Source organism: Salvelinus fontinalis, chromosome 4 (genome assembly GCF_029448725.1).
Source record: "Salvelinus fontinalis isolate EN_2023a chromosome 4, ASM2944872v1, whole genome shotgun sequence".
In the NCBI taxonomy this organism is placed as follows: domain Eukaryota; kingdom Metazoa; phylum Chordata; class Actinopteri; order Salmoniformes; family Salmonidae; genus Salvelinus; species Salvelinus fontinalis.
This window is the reverse complement of record NC_074668.1, coordinates 85,725,103-85,738,672: the sequence shown is the minus strand read 5'-3', so window position 1 is coordinate 85,738,672 and position 13,570 is coordinate 85,725,103.

The following is a 13,570-nucleotide window of genomic DNA, read 5'->3' as shown; positions in this document are numbered from 1 at the left end:
CTAATGAGGAAGACTGGACCCTCTAATGAGGAGGACTGGACCCCTCTAATGAGGAGGACTGGACCCTCTAATGGGGAGGACTGGAACCTCTAATGAGGAGGACTGGTCTGAACCCCTCTAATGAGGAGGACTGGACCCTCTAATTGGGAGGACTGGACCCTCTAATGAGGAGGACTGGACCCTCTAATGAGGAGGACTGGACCCTCTAATGAGGAGGACTGGTCTGAACCCCTCTAATGAGGAGGACTGGACCCTCTAATGGGGAGGACTGGACCCTCTAATGAGGAGGACTGGACCCTCTAATGAGGAGGACTGGACCCTCTAATGAGGAGGACTGGACCCTCTAATGAGGAGGACTGGACCCTATAATGAGGAGGACTGGACCCTCTAATGGGGAGGACTGGGCCCTCTAATGAGGAGGACTGGACCCTCTAATGAGGAGGACTGGACCCTCTAATGGGGAGGACTGGACCCTCTAATGAGGAGGACTGGACCCTCTAATGAGGAGGACTGGACCCTCTAATGAGGAGGACTGGACCCTCTAATGAGGAGGACTGGACCCTCTAATGAGGAAGACTGGACCCTCTAATGAGGAAGACTGGACCCTCTAATGAGGAGGACTGGACCCTCTAATGAGGAGGACTGGACCCTCTAATGAGGAGGACTGGACCCTCTAATGGGGAGGACTGGACCCTCTAATGAGGAGGACTGGACCCTCTAATGGGGAGGACTGGACCCTCTAATGGGGAGGACTGGACCCTCTGATGAGGAGGACTGGACCCTCTGATGAGGAGGACTGGACCCTCTAATGAGGAGGACTGGACCCTCTAATGAGGAGGACTGGACCCTCTAATGGGGAGGACTGGACCCTCTAATGAGGAGGACTGGACCCTCTAATGAGGAGGACTGGACCCTCTAATGAGGAGGACTGGACCCTCTAATGAGGAGGACTGGACCCTCTAATGGGGAGGACTGGACCCTCTAATGAGGAGGACTGGACCCTCTAATGGGGAGGACTGGACCCTCTAATGGGGTGGACTGGACCCTCTGATGAGGAGGACTGGACCCTCTATTGAGGAGGACTGGACCCTCTAATGGGGAGGACTGGACCCTCTAATGAGGAGGACAGGTCTGAACCCCTCTAATGAGGAGGACTGGACCCTCTAATGGGGAGGACTGGACCCTCTAATGAGGAGGACTGGACCCTCTAATGAGGAGGACTGGACACTTTAATGAGGAGGACTGGTCTGAACCCCTCTAATGAGGAGGACTGGACCCTCTAATGAGGAAGACTGGACCCTCTAATGAGGAGGACTGGACCCCTCTAATGAGGAGGACTGGACCCTCTAATGGGGAGGACTGGAACCTCTAATGAGGAGGACTGGTCTGAACCCCTCTAATGAGGAGGACTGGACCCTCTAATTGGGAGGACTGGACCCTCTAATGAGGAGGACTGGACCCTCTAATGAGGAGGACTGGTCTGAACCCCTCTAATGAGGAGGACTGGACCCTCTAATGAGGAGGACTGGACCCTCTAATGGGGAGGACTGGACCCTCTAATGAGGAGGACTGGACCCTCTAATGGGGAGGACTGGACCCTCTAATGGGGAGGACTGGACCCTCTGATGAGGAGGACTGGACCCTCTGATGAGGAGGACTGGACCCTCTAATTAGGAGGACTGGACCCTCTAATGAGGAGGACTGGACCCTCTACTGGGGAGGACTGGACCCTCTAATGAGGAGGACTGGACCCTCTAATGAGGAGGACTGGAGCCTCTAATGAGGAGGACTGGACCCTCTAATGAGGAGGACTGGACCCTCTAATGAGGAGGACTGGACCCTCTAATGGGGAGGACTGGACCCTCTAATGAGGAGGACTGGACCCTCTAATGGGGAGGACTGGACCCTCTAATGGGGTGGACTGGACCCTCTGATGAGGAGGACTGGACCCTCTATTGAGGAGGACTGGACCCTCTAATGGGGAGGACTGGACCCTCTAATGAGGAGGACAGGTCTGAACCCCTCTAATGAGGAGGACTGGACCCTCTAATGGGGAGGACTGGACCCTCTAATGAGGAGGACTGGACCCTCTAATGAGGAGGACTGGACACTTTAATGAGGAGGACTGGTCTGAACCCCTCTAATGAGGAGGACTGGACCCTCTAATGAGGAAGACTGGACCCTCTAATGAGGAGGACTGTACCCCTCTAATGAGGAGGACTGGACCCCTCTAATGGGGAGGACTGGAACCTCTAATGAGGAGGACTGGTCTGAACCCCTCTAATGAGGAGGACTGGACCCTCTAATTGGGAGGACTGGACCCTCTAATGAGGAGGACTGGACCCTCTAATGAGGAGGACTGGACCCTCTAATGAGGAGGACTGGACCCTCTAATGAGGAGGACTGGTCTGAACCCCTCTGAGGAGGACTGGACCCTCTAATGGGGAGGACTGGACCCTCTAATGAGGAGGACTGGACCCTCTAATGAGGAGGACTGGACCCTCTAATGAGGAGGACTGGACCCTATAATGAGGAGGACTGGACCCTATAATGAGGAGGACTGGACCCTCTAATGGGGAGGACTGGGCCCTCTAATGAGGAGGACTGGACCCTCTAATGAGGAGGACTGGACCCTCTAATGGGGAGGACTGGACCCTCTAATGAGGAGGACTGGACCCTCTAATGAGGAGGACTGGACCCTCTAATGAGGAAGACTGGACCCTCTAATGAGGAGGACTGGACCCTCTAATGAGGAGGACTGGACCCTCTAATGAGGAGGACTGGACCCTCTAATGAGGAGGACTGGACCCTCTAATGGGGAGGACTGGACCCTCTAATGGGGAGGACTGGACCCTCTGATGAGGAGGACTGGACCCTCTATTGAGGAGGACTGGACCCTCTAATGGGGAGGACTGGACCCTCTAATGAGGAGGACAGGTCTGAACCCCTCTAATGAGGAGGACTGGACCCTCTAATGGGGAGGACTGGACCCTCTAATGAGGAGGACTGGACCCTCTAATGAGGAGGACTGGTCTGAACCCCTCTAATGAGGAGGACTGGACCCTCTAATGGGGAGGACTGGACCCTCTAATGAGGAGGACTGGACCCTCTAATGAGGAGGACTGGACCCTCTAATGAGGAGGACTGGACCCTCTAATGAGGAGGACTGGACCCTCTAATGAGGAGGACTGGTCTGAACCCCTCTAATGAGGAGGACTGGACCCTCTGAGGAAGACTGGACCCTCTAATGAGGAGGACTGGACCCTCTAATGAGGAGGACTGGACCCTCTAATGAGGAGGACTGGACCCTCTAATGAGGAGTACTGGACCCTCTAATGAGGACTGGACCCCTCTAATGAGGAGGACTGGAACCTCTAATGGGGAGGACTGGACCCTCTAATGAGGAGGACTGGACCCTCTAATGAGGAGGACTGGACCCCTCTAATGGGGAGGACTGGACCCTCTAATGAGGAGGACTGGACCCCTCTAATGAGGAGGACTGGAACCTCTAATGAGGAGGACTGGACCCTCTAATGGGGAGGACTGGACCCTCTAATGGGGAGGACTGGACCCTCTAATGAGGAGGACTGGACCCTCTAATGAGGAGGACTGGACCCTCTAATGGGGAGGACTGGACCCTCTAATGAGGAGGACTGGACCCTCTAATGAGGAGGACTGGACCCTCTAATGAGGAGGACTGGACCCTCTAATGGGGAGGACTGGACCCTCTAATGAGGAGGACTGGACCCTCTAATGGGGAGGACTGGACCCTCTAATGGGGAGGACTGGACCCTCTAATGGGGACGACTGGACCCTCTAATGAGGAGGACTGGTCTGGACCCCTCTAATGAGGACTGCTCTAATGAGGAGGACTGGTCTGGACCCCTCTAATGAGGACTGGACCCTCTAATGAGGAGGACTGGTCTGGACCCCTCTAATGAGGAGGACTGGTCTGGACCCCTCTAATGAGGACTGGACCCTCTAATGAGGAGAACTGGACCCTCTAATGAGGAGGACTGGTCTGGACCCCTCTAATGAGGAGGACTGGACCCTCTAATGAGGAGGACTGGACCCTCTAATGAGGAGTACTGGTCTGGAACCCTCTAATGAGGAGGACTGGACCCTCTAATGAGGAGGACTGGTCTGGACCCCTCCAATGAGGAGGACTGGACCCTCCAATGAGGAGGACTGGTCTGGACCCCTCCAATGAGGAGGACTGGTCTGGACCCCTCCAATGAGGAGGACTGGATCCCTCTAATGATGAGGACTGGACACTCTAATGAGGAGTACTGTTCTGGACCCCTCTAATGAGGAGGACTGGTCTGGAACCCTCTAATGAGTAGGACTAGACTGGATGACTCTAATGAGAAGGACTGGGCCCATCTGATGAGGAGGACTGGTCTGGACCCCTCTAATAAGGAGGACTGGACTGGACCCCTCTAATGAGGAGGACTGGTCTGGACCCCTCTAATGAGGAGGACTGGACTGGACCCCTCTAATGAGGAGGACTGGTCTGGGTCCCTCTAATGAGGAGGACTGGTCTGGACCCCTCTAATGAGGAGGACTAGACTGGACCCCTCTATTGAGGAGAACTCACCCCTCTGATGAGAAGGACTGGTCTGGACCCCTCTGATGAGGAGGACTGGTCTGGACCCCTCTAATGAGGAGGACTGGTCTGGACCCCTCTAATGAGGAGAACTGGACTGGACCCCTCTAATGAGGAGGACTGGACTGGACCCCTCTATTGAGGAGAACTCACCCCTCTGATGAGGAGGACTGGTCTGGACCCCTCTGATGAGGAGGACTGGTCTGGACCCCTCTAATGAGGAGGACTGGTCTGGACCCCTCTAATGAGGAGGACTGGTCTGGACCCCTCTAATGAGGAGGACTGGGCTGGACTCCTCTGATGAGGAGGACTGGACTCCTCTGATGAGGAGGACTGGACCCCTCTGATGAGGAGGACTGGACTGGACCCCTCTGATGAGGACGACTGGTCTGGACCCCTCTGATGAGGAGGACTGGACCATTCTAATGAGGAGGACTGGTATGGACCCCTCTGATGAAGAGGACTGGACCCCTCTGATGAGGAGGACTGGACCCCTCTAATGAGGAGGACTGGACTGGACCCCTCTGACGAGGAGGACTGGTCTGGACCCCTCTGATGTGGACGACTGGACCCTTCTAATGAGGAGGACTGGACTGTACTCCTCTGATGAGGAAGACTGGACCCTTCTAATGAGGAGGACTGGTCTGGGTCCCTCTAATGAGGAGGACTGGTCTGGACCCCTCTAATGAGGAGGACTGGTCTGGACCCCTCTAATGAGGAGGACTGGTCTGGACCCCTCTAATGAGGAGGACTGGTCTGGAACCCTCTAATGAGGAGGACTGGTCTGGAACCCTCTAATGAGGAGGACTGGTCTGGAACCCTCTAATGAGGAGGACTGGTCTGGAACCCTCTAATGAGGAGGACTAGACTGGACCCTCTAATGAGGAGGACTGGACACTAATGAGGAGGACTGGTCTGGACCCCTCTAATGAGGAGGATTGGTCTGGACCCCTCTAATGAGGAGGACTGGTCTGGAACCCTCTAATGAGGAGGACTGGTCTGGAACCCTCTAATGAGGAGGACTGGTCTGGAACCCTCTAATGAGGAGGACTGGTCTGGAACCCTCTAATGAGGAGGACTGGTCTGGACACCTCTGATGAGGAGGACTGGTCTGGACCCCTCTAATGAGGAGGACTGGTCTGGACCCCTCTAATGAGGAGGACTGGTCTGGAACCCTCTAATGAGGAGGACTGGTCTGGACCCCTCTGATGAGGAGGACTGGTCTGGACCCCTCTAATGAGGAGGACTGGACCCTCTAATGGGGAGGACTGGACCCTCTAATGAGGAGGACTGGACCCTCTAATGAGGAGGACTGGACCCTCTAATGGGGAGGACTGGACCCTCTAATGAGGAGGACTGGACCCTCTAATGAGGAGGACTGGACCCTCTAATGAGGAGGACTGGACCCTCTAATGAGGAGGACTGGACCCTCTAATGAGGAGGACTGGACCCTCTAATGAGGAGGACTGGACCCTCTAATGAGGAGGACTGGACCCTCTAATGGGGAGGACTGGACCCTCTAATGAGGAGGACTGGACCCTCTAATGGGGAGGACTGGACCCTTTAATGGGGAGGACTGGACGCTCTGATGAGGAGGACTGGACCCTCTATTGAGGAGGACTGGACCCTCTAATGGGGAGGACTGGACCCTCTAATGGGGAGGACTGGACCCTCTAATGAGGAGGACAGGTCTGAACCCCTCTAATGAGGAGGACTGGACCCTCTAATGGGGAGGACTGGACCCTCTAATGAGGAGGACTGGACCCTCTAATGAGGAGGACTGGTCTGAACCCCTCTAATGAGGAGGACTGGACCCTCTAATGGGGAGGACTGGACCCTCTAATGAGGAGGACTGGACCCTCTAATGAGGAGGACTGGACCCTCTAATGAGGAGGACTGGACCCTCTAATGAGGAGGACTGGACCCTCTAATGAGGAGGACTGGTCTGAACCCCTCTAATGAGGAGGACTGGACCCTCTGAGGAAGACTGGACCCTCTAATGAGGAGGACTGGACCCTCTAATGAGGAGGACTGGACCCTCTAATGAGGAGGACTGGACCCTCTAATGAGGAGGACTGGAACCTCTAATGAGGAGGACTGGACCCCTCTAATGAGGAGGACTGGAACCTCTAATGGGGAGGACTGGACCCTCTAATGAGGAGGGCTGGACCCTCTAATGAGGAGGACTGGACCCCTCTAATGGGGAGGACTGGACCCTCTAATGAGGAGGACTGGACCCCTCTAATGAGGAGGACTGGAACCTCTAATGAGGAGGACTGGACCCTCTAATGGGGAGGACTGGACCCTCTAATGGGGAGGACTGGACCCTCTAATGAGGAGGACTGGACCCTCTAATGAGGAGGACTGGACCCTCTAATGAGGATGACTGGACCCTCTAATGGGGAGGACTGGACCCTCTAATGAGGAGGACTGGACACTTTAATGAGGAGGACTGGTCTGAACCCCTCTAATGAGGAGGACTGGACCCTCTAATGAGGAAGACTGGACCCTCTAATGAGGAGGACTGGACCCCTCTAATGAGGAGGACTGGACCCTCTAATGGGGAGGACTGGACCCTCTAATGAGGAGGACTGGTCTGAAACCCTCTAATGAGGAGGACTGGACCCTCTAATTGGGAGGACTGGACCCTCTAATGAGGAGGACTGGACCCTCTAATGAGGAGGACTGGACCCTCTAATGAGGAGGACTGGACCCTCTAATGAGGAGGACTGGTCTGAACCCCTCTAATGAGGAGGACTGGACCCTCTAATGGGGAGGACTGGACCCTCTAATGAGGAGGACTGGACCCTCTAATGAGGAGGACTGGACCCTCTAATGAGGAGGACTGGACCCTCTAATGAGGAGGACTGGACCCTCTAATGAGGAGGACTGGACCCTCTAATGAGGAGGACTGGACCCTCTAATGAGGAAGACTGGACCCTCTAATGAGGAGGACTGGACCCTCTAATGAGGAGGACTGGACCCTCTAATGAGGATGACTGGACCCTCTAATGGGGAGGACTGGACCCTCTAATGAGGAGGACTGGACACTTTAATGAGGAGGACTGGTCTGAACCCCTCTAATGAGGAGGACTGGACCCTCTAATGAGGAAGACTGGACCCTCTAATGAGGAGGACTGGACCCCTCTAATGAGGAGGACTGGACCCTCTAATGGGGAGGACTGGACCCTCTAATGAGGAGGACTGGTCTGAAACCCTCTAATGAGGAGGACTGGACCCTCTAATTGGGAGGACTGGACCCTCTAATGAGGAGGACTGGACCCTCTAATGAGGAGGACTGGACCCTCTAATGAGGAGGACTGGACCCTCTAATGAGGAGGACTGGTCTGAACCCCTCTAATGAGGAGGACTGGACCCTCTAATGGGGAGGACTGGACCCTCTAATGAGGAGGACTGGACCCTCTAATGAGGAGGACTGGACCCTCTAATGAGGAGGACTGGACCCTCTAATGAGGAGGACTGGACCCTCTAATGAGGAGGACTGGACCCTCTAATGAGGAGGACTGGACCCTCTAATGGGGAGGACTGGACCCTCTAATGAGGAGGACTGGACCCTCTAATGAGGAGGACTGGACCCTCTAATGGGGAGGACTGGACCCTCTAATGAGGAGGACTGGACCCTCTAATGAGGAGGACTGGACCCTCTAATGAGGAGGACTGGACCCTCTAATGAGGAGGACTGGACCCTCTAATGAGGAGGACTGGACCCTCTAATGAGGAGGACTGGACCCTCTAATGAGGAGGACTGGACCCTCTAATGGGGAGGACTGGACCCTCTAATGAGGAGGACTGGACCCTCTAATGGGGAGGACTGGACCCTTTAATGGGGAGGACTGGACGCTCTGATGAGGAGGACTGGACCCTCTATTGAGAAGGACTGGACCCTCTAATGGGGAGGACTGGACCCTCTAATGAGGAGGACAGGTCTGAACCTCTCTAATGAGGAGGACTGGACCCTCTAATGGGGAGGACTGGACCCTCTAATGAGGAGGACTGGACCCTCTAATGAGGAGGACTGGTCTGAACCCCTCTAATGAGGAGGACTGGACCCTCTAATGGGGAGGACTGGACCCTCTAATGAGGAGGACTGGACCCTCTAATGAGGAGGACTGGACCCTCTAATGAGGAGGACTGGACCCTCTAATGAGGAGGACTGGACCCTCTAATGAGGAGGACTGGTCTGAACCCCTCTAATGAGGAGGACTGGACCCTCTGAGGAAGACTGGACCCTCTAATGAGGAGGACTGGACCCTCTAATGAGGAGGACTGGACCCTCTAATGAGGAGGACTGGACCCTCTAATGAGGAGGACTGGACCCTCTAATGAGGAGGACTGGACCCCTCTAATGAGGAGGACTGGAACCTCTAATGGGGAGGACTGGACCCTCTAATGAGGAGGACTGGACCCTCTAATGGGGAGGACTGGACCCTCTAATGAGGAGGACTGGACCCCTCTAATGAGGAGGACTGGAACCTCTAATGAGGAGGACTGGACCCTCTAATGGGGAGGACTGGACCCTCTAATGGGGAGGACTGGACCCTCTAATGAGGAGGACTGGACCCTCTAATGAGGAGGACTGGACCCTCTAATTAGGAGGACTGGACCCTCTAATGAGGAGGACTGGACCCTCTAATGGGGAGGACTGGACCCTCTAATGAGGAGGACTGGACCCTCTATAGAGGAGGACTGGACCCTCTAATGAGGAGGACTGGACCCTCTAATGGGGAGGACTGGACCCTCTAATGAGGAGGACTGGACCCTCTAATGGGGAGGACTGGACCCTCTAATGGGGAGCACTGGACCCTCTAATGGGGAGGACTGGACCCTCTAATGAGGACTGCTCTAATGAGGAGGACTGGTCTGGACCCCTCTAATGAGGACTGGACCCTCTAATGAGGAGGACTGGTCTGGACCCCTCTAATGAGGAGGACTGGTCTGGACCCCTCTAATGAGGACTGGACCCTCTAATGAGGAGAACTGGACCCTCTAATGAGGAGGACTGGTCTGGACCCCTCTAATGAGGACTTTACCCTCTAATGAGGAGAACTGGACCCTCTAATGAGGAGGACTGGTCTGGACCCCTCTAATGAGGAGGACTGGACCCTCTAATGAGGAGGACTGGACCCTCTAATGAGGAGTACTGGTCTGGAACCCTCTAATGAGGAGGACTGGACCCTCTAATGAGGAGGACTGGTCTGGACCCCTCCAATGAGGAGGACTGGACCCTCCAATGAGGAGGACTGGTCTGGACCCCTCCAATGAGGAGGACTGGTCTGGACCCCTCCAATGAGGAGGACTGGATCCCTCTAATGATGAGGACTGGACACTCTAATGAGGAGTACTGTTCTGGACCCCTCTAATGAGGAGGACTGGTCTGGAACTCTCTAATGAGTAGGACTAGACTGGATGACTCTAATGAGAAGGACTGGGCCCCTCTGATGAGGAGGACTGGTCTGGACCCCTCTAATAAGGAGGACTGGACTGGACCCCTCTAATGAGGAGGACTGGTCTGGACCCCTCTAATGAGGAGGACTGGACTGGACCCCTCTAATGAGGAGGACTGGTCTGGGTCCCTCTAATGAGGAGGACTGGTCTGGACCCCTCTAATGAGGAGGACTAGACTGGACCCCTCTATTGAGGAGAACTCACCCCTCTGATGAGGAGGACTGGTCTGGACCCCTCTGATGAGGAGGACTGGTCTGGACCCCTCTAATGAGGAGGACTGGTCTGGACCCCTCTAATGAGGAGAACTGGACTGGACCCCTCTAATGAGGAGGACTGGACTGGACACCTCTATTGAGGAGAACTCACCCCTCTGATGAGGAGGACTGGTCTGGACCCCTCTGATGAGGAGGACTGGTCTGGACCCCTCTAATGAGGAGGACTGGTCTGGACCCCTCTAATGAGGAGGACTGGTCTGGACCCCTCTAATGAGGAGGACTGGTCTGGACCCCTCTAATGAGGAGGACTGGGCTGGACTCCTCTGATGAGGAGGACTGGACTCCTCTGATGAGGAGGACTGGACCCCTCTGATGACGAGGACTGGACTGGACCCCTCTGATGAGGACAACTGGTCTGGACCCCTCTGATGAGGAGGACTGGGCCATTCTAATGAGGAGGACTGGTATGGACCCCTCTGATGAAGAGGACTGGACCCCTCTGATGAGGAGGACTGGACCCCTCTAATGAGGAGGACTGGACTGGACCCCTCTGACGAGGAGGACTGGTCTGGACCCCTCTGATGAGGAGGACTGGTCTGGAACCCTCTAATGAGGAGGACTGGTCTGGAACCCTCTAATGAGGAGGACTGGTCTGGAACCCTCTAATGAGGAGGACTGGTCTGGAACCCTCTAATGAGGAGGACTAGACTGGACCCTCTAATGAGGAGGACTGGACACTAATGAGGAGGACGGGTCTGGACCCCTCTAATGAGGAGGAGTGGTCTGGACCCCTCTAATGAGGAGGACTGGTCTGGAACCCTCTAATGAGGAGGACTGGTCTGGAACCCTCTAATGAGGAGGACTGGTCTGGACCCCTCTAATGAGGAGGACTGGTCTGGAACCCTCTAATGAGGAGGACTGGTCTGGAACCCTCTAATGAGGAGGACTGGTCTGGACCCCTCTGATGAGGAGGACTGGTCTGGACCCCTCTAATGAGGAGGACTGGTCTGGAACCCTCTAATGAGGAGGACTGGTCTGGACCCCTCTAATGAGGAGGACTGGTCTGGAACCCTCTAATGAGGAGGACTGGTCTGGAACCCTCTAATGAGGAGGACTGGTCTGGACCCCTCTAATGAGGAGGACTGGTCTGGAACCCTCTAATGAGGAGGACTGGTCTGGAACCCTCTAATGAGGAGGACTAGACTGGATCCCTCTAATGAGAAGGACTTGGCCCCTCTAATGAGAAGGACTGGGCCCCTCTAATGAGGAGGACTGGACTGGATCCCTCTAATGAGAAGGACTGGGCCCCTCTAATGAGAAGGACTGGGCCCCTCTAATAAGGAGGACTGGACTGGACCCCTCTAATGAGGAGGACTGGTCTGGGTCCCTCTAATGAGGAGGACTGGTCTGGATTTCTCTAATGAGGAGGACTGAACCCTCTAATGAGGAGGACTGGACTGGACCCCTCTAATGAGGAGAACTGGACTGGACCCCTCTAATGGGGAGGACTGGACTGGACCCCTCTATTGAGGAGAACTCACCCCTCTGATGAGGAGGACTGGTCTGGACTCCTCTGATGAGGAGGACTGGACCATTCTAATGAGGAGTACTGGTCTGGACCCCTCTGATGAAGAGGACTGGACTGGACCCCTCTGATGAGGACGACTGGTCTGGACCCCTCTGATGAGGAGGACTGGACCATTCTAATGAGGAGGACTGGTATGGACCCCTCTGATGAAGAGGACTGGACCCCTCTGATGAGGAGGACTGTCCCCTCTAATGAGGAGGACTGGACTGGACCCCTCTGACGAGGAGGACTGGTCTGGACCCCTCTGATGAGGACGACTGGACCCTTCTAATGAGGAGGACTGGACCCTTCTAATGAGGAGGACTGGTCTGGACCCCTCTGATGAAGAGGACTGGACTGTACTCCTCTGATGAGGAAGACTGGACCCTTCTAATGAGGAGGACTGGTCTGGACCCCTCTGATGAAGATGGCTGGTCTGGACCCCTCTGATGAGGAGGACTGGTCTGGAACCCTCTAATGAGGAGGACTGGTCTGGAACCCTCTAATGAGGAGGACTGGTCTGGACCCCTCTGATGAGGAGGACTGGTCTGGAACCCTCTAATGAGGAGGACTGGTCTGGACCCCTCTAATGAGGAGGACTGGTCTGGATCCCTCTAATGAGAAGGACTGGGCCCCTCTAATGAGGAGGACTGGTCTGGACCCCTCTAATGAGAAGGTCTGGGCCCCTCTAATGAGGCGTATTGGTCTGGACCCCTCTAATGAGGAGGACTGGTCTGGAACCCTCTAACGAGGAGGACTGGTCTGGAACCCTCTAATGAGAAGGACTGGGCCCCTCTAATGAGAAGGACTGGGCCCCTCTAATGAGGAGGACTGGTCTGGACCCCTCTAATAAGGAGGACTGGACTGGACCCCTCTAATGAGGAGGACTGGTCTGGAACCCTCTAATGAGGAGGACTGGTCTGGAACCCTCTAATGAGGAGGACTAGACTGGATCCCTCTAATGAGAAGGACTGGGCCCCTCTAATGAGAAGGACTGGGCCCCTCTAATGAGGAGGACTGGTCTGGACCCCTCTAATAAGGAGGACTGGACTGGACCCCTCTAATGAGAAGGACTGGGCCCCTCTAATGAGGAGGACTGGTCTGGACCCCTCTAATGAGAAGGACTGGGCCCCTCTAATGAGGAGGACTGGTCTGGACCCCTCTAATGATGAGGACTGGTCTGGAACCCTCTAATGAGGAGGACTGGTCTGGACCCCTCTAATGAGGAGGACTGGTCTGGATCCCTCTAATGAGAAGGACTGGGCCCCTCTAATGAGGAGGACTGGTCTGGACCCCTCTGATGAAGATGGCTGGTCTGGACCCCTCTGATGAGGAGGACTGGTCTGGAACCCTCTAATGAGGAGGACTGGTCTGGAACCCTCTAATGAGGAGGACTGGTCTGGACCCCTCTGATGAGGAGGACTGGTCTGGAACCCTCTAATGAGGAGGACTGGTCTGGACCCCTCTAATGAGGAGGACTGGTCTGGATCCCTCTAATGAGAAGGTCTGGGCCCCTCTAATGAGGCGTATTGGTCTGGACCCCTCTAATGAGGAGGACTGGTCTGGAACCCTCTAATGAGGAGGACTGGTCTGGAACCCTCTAATGAGAAGGACTGGGCCCCTCTAATGAGAAGGACTGGGCCCCTCTAATGAGGAGGACTGGTCTGGACCCCTCTAATAAGGAGGACTGGACTGGACCCCTCTAATGAGGAGGAC